Source organism: Citrus clementina, unplaced genomic scaffold (assembly GCF_000493195.1).
Source record: "Citrus clementina cultivar Clemenules unplaced genomic scaffold, Citrus_clementina_v1.0 scaffold_9, whole genome shotgun sequence".
Taxonomy (NCBI): domain Eukaryota; kingdom Viridiplantae; phylum Streptophyta; class Magnoliopsida; order Sapindales; family Rutaceae; genus Citrus; species Citrus x clementina.
In genome coordinates this window covers 27572125-27579748 of record NW_006261964.1, presented here as the reverse complement: position 1 = coordinate 27579748, position 7624 = coordinate 27572125, and the positions used below count along the sequence as shown (strand labels likewise).

The window sequence follows — 7624 nt, the reverse complement described above, 5'->3', positions numbered from 1 at the left end:
GTGGTACATCATTTTGTTAAAATAAAAGTATCTTCATTAGAAAATTATTCAATATAAAAAAACCATATTTTTCAATTTTTGAGAGGACAAAGTTTGTAGATTTTTTTCCTATGAAGATTTAGTTTGACTAATATATTCGTTATTTTATATATTAAGTTTATTTTATTTCTCTCATAATATAATCTTAAAATTATTGTCTTCATTACCCCCCCCCCCCAAACCAAAAAAAAATCTTTCTTTAAATTTTTAAATCATTATCTTTAAAAATTAGTAAAAATTATTTTTTAATCTGGTACAGTTTAGGCCAAAATTTTGAATCCCTATTCAGGATTTTTTTTTTAGTCAACCCTAATCATAAAAAAAAAACGATTTATCTAATACAACAACTCGAGAAATTAATTTAAAATTGTTAAATTTTTGAGCAAATTTTACTCATTTCACATTAGTAAAACTCAAGCCACAAGTCTATTTAAAATAAAATATACTCCTAAAATTACAAAATTAGATTTTTTTTTTCCTTTCAATAACTTAGTAGGGAAATAAACCCCTCACCTCATGTATTCGATTCTTTTCGTGGGTGAAACTTTAATGTTGATACATTGAGATATAAACCCTTTCTAGTGGAACCATTCTCAACCCAAAATTTGATCCGACTAGAATTGAACCCACTCGGTTCGGCAGTTAATATGCTGATGCCTAAAGTTGAGAAGTACGAAGATATTTTTGGTCTTAAAGAAAAGTTAAAAGAAATAGTGTCGATTCGTATTGTATTTTTGAACTCATTTGACCTATAACAATCTGGCCAAATTTGACCATTTTAATGAATTTTATTAATTTTTTATTAAAAAAAAAAGAATTAAGCTGGTTTGGGTTAGTAAGGGCATTTTAGTAACTTTAAATGAATTTTAGGATAACCATGAAGGAAAAATACGGGTCAAAGCATTTTTATGTAATGATCCACTCTTGGCGCCAAAAATGGAAAAAACTATAAATTAGGAACATATTCAGTACAAATCCCTAAAACAGTACAGAACATAACAGAAAGTCAAACTGTTCACCATTTCAATTTTAAAGAAGATAAGAGATTACTCCCCAAAAAAAAAAAAAAAAAAAAAAAAGATAAGAGATTTTCTTCTCTGTAATCAATGAAAAAATGGATGTGTTCAATCGGGTTCTTCAAATTCTTGCTCACGTTTCTCCTCATCGTGTCAGCTGCTCAGGCTAAAGAGTGTACAAACGCTTATCCTGAATTAGCATCACATACATTCAGAAGCAACCTCTTGTCATCCAAAAATGAATCATATATAAAACAGATTCACTCTCATAATGATCATCTGACGCCGTCGGATGACTCGGCGTGGCTGAGTTTGATGCCGAGGAAGATCCTGAGAGAGGAGGAACAGGATGAGTCGTTCAGCTGGGCGATGCTGTACAGGAAGATTAAGAATCCGGGTCAGTTTAAAGTGCCTGAACGATCTGGAGAGTTTCTGAAGGAAGTATCACTGCATGATGTTCGGTTGGGTTCTGATTCGATGCATTGGCGTGCACAGCAAACGAATTTGGAGTATCTGTTGATGCTTGATGTTGATAAATTGGTATGGAATTTTCGAAAAACTGCCCGTTTGCCGGCGCCGGGGGAGCAATACGGCGGCTAGGAGGAACCATCCTGCGAGCTCCGGGGCCATTTTGTTGGTACAATTGCATTTTGCATTCATTTCAATGGAGTGTTACAGTTTTGTAGCCCAGAAGCTCTCTCGCTAGCGATGTGAGATGTCATAGATTCTTCAGATATTTATGGATTGGAAAACTTTTTTCTTACTAAAGAATATAATCTTTAGCAAAAAAAAAAAAAAAAACTAAAGAATATAATCTTGTTTAAGTGCCTTCATTAAAAAAAAATGGGTATAATGTACTAATTTAAGTTGATGTTTGGTGATAAAAATGAATTTTTTTACCTGCTTTCTCTTGTATTTTGATCAAAGCGAATAAAGAGAAATCAATAATTTTATGAAGAAAATAAAAATTTGGGTGAAAATAAATATTTCTTTTAGGGAAAAATTAGACTTAGTGGGGGCAGGTGCCCCCGCTGTAGCTCAACCACTAGTGTTAATTCATTGGGTATGCTAGCAAATGATTCTTAACGTTTATATTTTGGCTTCTTGAAGGGCATTACTTAAGTGCATCGGCATTAATGTGGGCAAGCACTCACAATGAAAGTCTCAAAGAGAAAATGTCTGCTGTTGTCTCTGCTCTGTCAGCTTGCCAGAAAGAAACCGGTTCGGGGTATCTTTCTGCTTTCCCAACTGAACAATTTGATCGCCTTGAAGCACTAATTCCTGTCTGGGCTCCATATTATACAATTCACAAGGTGACTGTGTTTTGTTTCTATATTAAAGCCATAGCATTTGCTTGAAACTTATTCTATTTCACTTGCAGATCTTGGCAGGCTTACTGGATCAATACACATATGCGGATAACGCTGAAGCACTGAGGATGACAACATGGATGGTTGAGTATTTCTACAATCGAGTGCAGAACGTGATAAAAAAGTACAGTATTGAAAGGCACTGGCAGACACTTAATGAAGAAGCTGGCGGCATGAATGATGTGCTGTACAAATTATTTAGCATAACGGTAGGTAATCCTAATTTTTCCAGTTAATTGGTTTTGTAATCTTGGTGGCATTTGATTCAATTATGGTACTTTCCAAATGTACAATTGATCATGCATTTATGTACTATTGTTAAGTTTTCCTTCTGAAATGACTTATTTCATTTTTCCCAGCAAGATCCAAAGCACTTAATGTTGGCTCACCTTTTTGACAAACCATGCTTTCTGGGTTTACTTGCACTACAGGTAACCAACATCATTTTGCTGTTTATTGGCTCTTACATTTCACTTTACCAGCGCCAAAAAAATTGAAGAAAAGAAAAAAATCTGTTGTGCTATTTGATTTTTCTAACTGACTAAAATTGGGATTTGTTCCTCATTCTTGATTTTAATTCGTATAAATTAGTTATTGTGCTTGTAGGCTGATGACATTTCTGGTTTTCATTCAAATACACACATCCCTATTGTTATTGGATCTCAAATGCGATATGAAGTAACGGGTGATCAACTTCACAAGGTAAATTGCATAACATAAGTACATACTCAATAGAAACTATATCTATTGACCATAAGACAGTAATTTTTCCTTTTTGATGATATTTGAATTATGCTTGTAAGAGTGTCCTTGGAAAAATTTTAATCTTTGAATCATCTAATTTTGGTGTGGATTACCAGACGATATCGATGTTCTTCATGGATATTGTTAACTCTTCTCATACCTATGCAACAGGAGGGACATCAGTTGGAGAGTTCTGGTACTAATATTGGGCACTTCAATTTCAAGTTCTTGTTCATTCTTGCTTCAGCTTGAAGTCCATATTTTATCTGAAATTTTATCATTTTGTAGTTTAATGTCTTTATCTGATTTCTGGTAGTGTGCAGCTCCATTTCTGATTCCATGTTGTTCTTAATTCTCTTGCCTTTATGAATGAGAAGGTCAGACCCGAAGCGACTGGCAAGCAATCTGGATTCAAACACTGAAGAATCATGCACAACTTATAATATGTTAAAGGTATGATAGATAAAATTGCAAACTTTATAGATCTAGTTATGCACTGAGAACATATCTGGAAACGGATGTTTTTATATTTCTATCAGCATACCTTTTTACAAATTTTTGCTTATAAGTATACATGTATCAACTATCTACAACCATGTTGAAACTGATCTAATAGGCACAAGTTCATCAACCCGTAACCTTATGTCCTTACAAGGAAAGATTACACTACATTTCCTTTTCATCAAGTGTCCTTGTTCTTATCCAGCATATGCTGAATTGTCACTGGTTATTCTTGTTGTCAAGACGAGATTATTTTCTATTTCCCTCCCAGCAGCAGTGTTTGAATTTCTAACTGATTTTATTGAACATCTTAACCTTACAGTTGTTTTCTTCAATAAGTGCTATTCATTGCAAGCAAATTCCCTTGAATTTGATAATGGGTTTTCTACTGTATTCTCTCATATAGTTGATTATATATGAATTCTTAGGGACATGTATGTTTGCATGTGGTAAAATCTTGATTTGGACACCACAAACTGTTGTTCAGCACCTACACATTGTATTTAACCTCACTTCTGGATTCTGCATATGTGGACATCTACAAAATGCAGATTGATTAATCAGATGAAAAAACAGAGCATACAATGCCGCTTTTCATCAAAACAGTGTGGTTTTGCTCCCACATTATGTTAAAGAGCAGACATGTGTACCTGAGAATTTCTTTATGCATCGTGTTAATGTGCATCTTAAGGGAGCATATTATTAGGAAGATTACTGGCATTTGTCATCTTATTGATGGCTGAAAATTACAGTAATCAACTAGAATCCAATTGCATTTTATGCTTTTAAATAATTTCCACTACATCACAGCCAATAATGGACTGACATTGATGGCTGAAAAGTTGTTATCTTATTCCTATACTTTCCTAGAAAACAACATTTCAATTTTTGGTCTATATCAGCATAAATTCTTCCATTTTTCATTTCATATTTATCTGGATATTGTAGGTCTCCCGTCATCTGTTTAGATGGACAAAAGAAATTGCATATGCAGATTATTATGAGCGTTCCCTAACAAACGGTGTTCTAGGCATCCAACGAGGAACCGAGCCTGGAGTGATGATTTATCTGCTTCCTCTAGCCCCTGGAAGTTCCAAAGAAAGAAGTTATCATCATTGGGGAACACCATTTGATTCATTTTGGTGCTGTTATGGCACAGGTCTAAGATTCAGGGCCGATTTAACAAGTCTCATTAGTTTGCTTTCTTAGATTTAGTAATTTACTAGATTTTATTCTCACTGGCTGTATAGGAATTGAATCATTCTCAAAGTTGGGAGATTCCATATATTTTGAGGAGGAAGGAAAATATCCTGGTGTGTACATCATCCAGTATATATCAAGCAGACTTGATTGGAAATCCGGACAGATTGTTGTGAATCAGAAAGTTGATCCTGTTGTCTCTTGGGATCCTTATCTTCGTGTCACATTGACCTTTTCTTCAAAGGTAGCGGCTGTTAAAGTTATTGATTTACTTACAACACTGTATTAACAAATTTGAAATTAGTACTTAACCTGAATTTGATATATGCAGGGGTCAGGCCTAACAACTTCCTTGAATTTGCGAATACCAACTTGGACGAGTTCAAATGGAGCAAAGGCAACATTAAATGGCCAGGATTTGCCTCTACCATCTCCAGGTCAGAATACAATTATAATCTCTTAGATTGCTTGTTTCTTTTTCGTCTTTTTAGAAGATAAGTAACTATCAGACATAATCCTGATGCAGGCAATTTTCTATCCGTCACTAAAACATGGAGCTCGGACGACAAATTAACCATTCAGCTGCCTCTCACTCTGAGGACAGAGGCTATTCAAGGTACTTTCGAGTGAGGTTAATGTTTACTATTTTATTTGTTTATTTTTCAATGTAACATCTATGACAAATTTTAATTTATTTCACAGATGATCGGCCTGAGTATGCTTCTATTCAGGCAATTCTTTATGGTCCTTATGTGCTTGCGGGTCATAGCATTGGAGACTGGGACATAACTAAGTCTGCTACATCACTTTCGGATTGGATAACTCCAATTCCTGCCTCGTACAATTCTCAGCTTATTACTTTCACCCAAGAATACGGAAACACAAAATTTGTTTTAACAAACTCAAACCAATCAATCACGATGGAAAAATTTCCTAAATCTGGAACTGATGCTGCTCTTCACGCCACATTCAGACTCATCTTAATGATTCATCTGGCTCTGAATTTTCATCACTCAACGATTTTATTGGCAAATCCGTTATGCTAGAGCCATTTGATTCTCCAGGAATGCTTGTAATTCAGCATGAAACTGATGACGAACTTGTTGTCACAGATTCTTTTATTGCTCAAGGCTCTTCTGTTTTTCATCTGGTTGCCGGATTGGACGGAGGGGACAGAACAGTATCTTTGGAGTCAGAAACCTACAAAGGCTGCTTCGTCTATACTGCGTTTAACTTGCAATCGAGTGAAAGCACGAAGCTGGGTTGCATTTCAGAGTCAACAGAGGCCGGATTTAACAATGCAGCCAGCTTTGTAATAGAAAAAGGATTGAGTGAGTATCATCCCATCAGCTTCGTGGCAAAAGGAGCAAATAGGAACTTTCTTCTGGCGCCATTGCTGAGCTTAAGAGATGAATCTTACAGTGTTTATTTCGACTTTCAATCTTGAAAAACAAACAGAACAGACATCTTTTGTTTTTCCCAGATGGTGGTAGCATTTGGTATCTGTATATATTCCTCAATAATGGCTGACAAATATAGCGAAAAAGAATCCCGGCTACTCTTGTAAAATATTCTCTTTAAAGTGGAATGATCACAATCAATCTATTCTGAATTTACAATGATATTTTTAGTTTCTAGGGGCAATTATTTTTGCTACGAATTTAAATCTGTTTACTCAATTCAATTTTTTTTTCCCAATTTACTTTCTTTATCCATATAATGTTATATAAAAATTTGAAAACCCTTCCATGTAATAGAGAATATTGAGATAGAGTAACGATGGTCGATTCACATTTGTGTGGTAATTTAGAAACAGAAAATGAAGATATAATCAGTCATAGATATACTGTTAAAGTCTTTAATAATTTCTTTGACGCTTCTGCTCACTCTTCTGCTGTGACTAAGTGATAGTATATCTGTATATTAAACATGAGATACCGTAACTTGTATTTCAAATGATATGCTATCACTAAAATTTTACTATTTAAATAAGATTTAATAATTAATATCACGTAGGTAAGAAAATGAGACAAATAATAAGTTTGTTCGTATTTATCTATTTAATTTTTTTTGAACATTTTATTACATGATTTTATCTCTATATTAACAAAAATAACAAAACAACTAATAACATAATCCTTTTTTCTTATCCAAATTCTAATTTAGTCGAAGGGTGAGAGCGTCGTCAAACAATTTTTATCTGAAATAATTACTTTCCAAGTCTCTTTCAAAACACCCACAATAACTATGAAGTGTAATGATAATAACAATATAAAATGATAACAATAAATAACAATGAACCAAAAAAAAAAAAAAAAAACTGTTGAAAATAGAATAGAGGGCAAGGATTTTTTCTTAGTTTTTTTCTTTCTCACCTAGTCTCTTTCATAATTTGATGAGTGGGTAGGAATGAATTTTGAATTTTTATGTTGACAATCAAACTAGTTTTTATTTTTATTTTTAACTTCATATATAATTAAGCCAGCCTTTTTTAACAAGATTTGAAAAACTAGGAGAGATAAAGAGAGAAATAGAATTTTAATCCTTAATATTGATCATTCATTCACTCTTACAAAATAGGTTTGGAAAAAAAGTCCGAGCTGGGTTTGACTTGTGTGTGTTGCATATCCGAATTAGGCTTCAAGCAAAAGGCCCGACCAAGGTTTGAAAGCCCAGATATAAATTTAAAAATAAAAACTTAGAGCAGGCCTTTTGACACCTTTTTTAACTCTTCATAAAATTTCTTTTTAATTA

General features: G+C 33.7%; 1 pseudogene; it reads left to right on the top strand.

Annotated features, from left to right (window-relative positions):
* The first annotated feature begins 1098 nt into the window (after positions 1 to 1098).
* Positions 1099 to 6492, top strand: LOC18032778 (annotated as a pseudogene).
* Positions 6493 to 7624: the final 1132 nt, after the last annotated feature.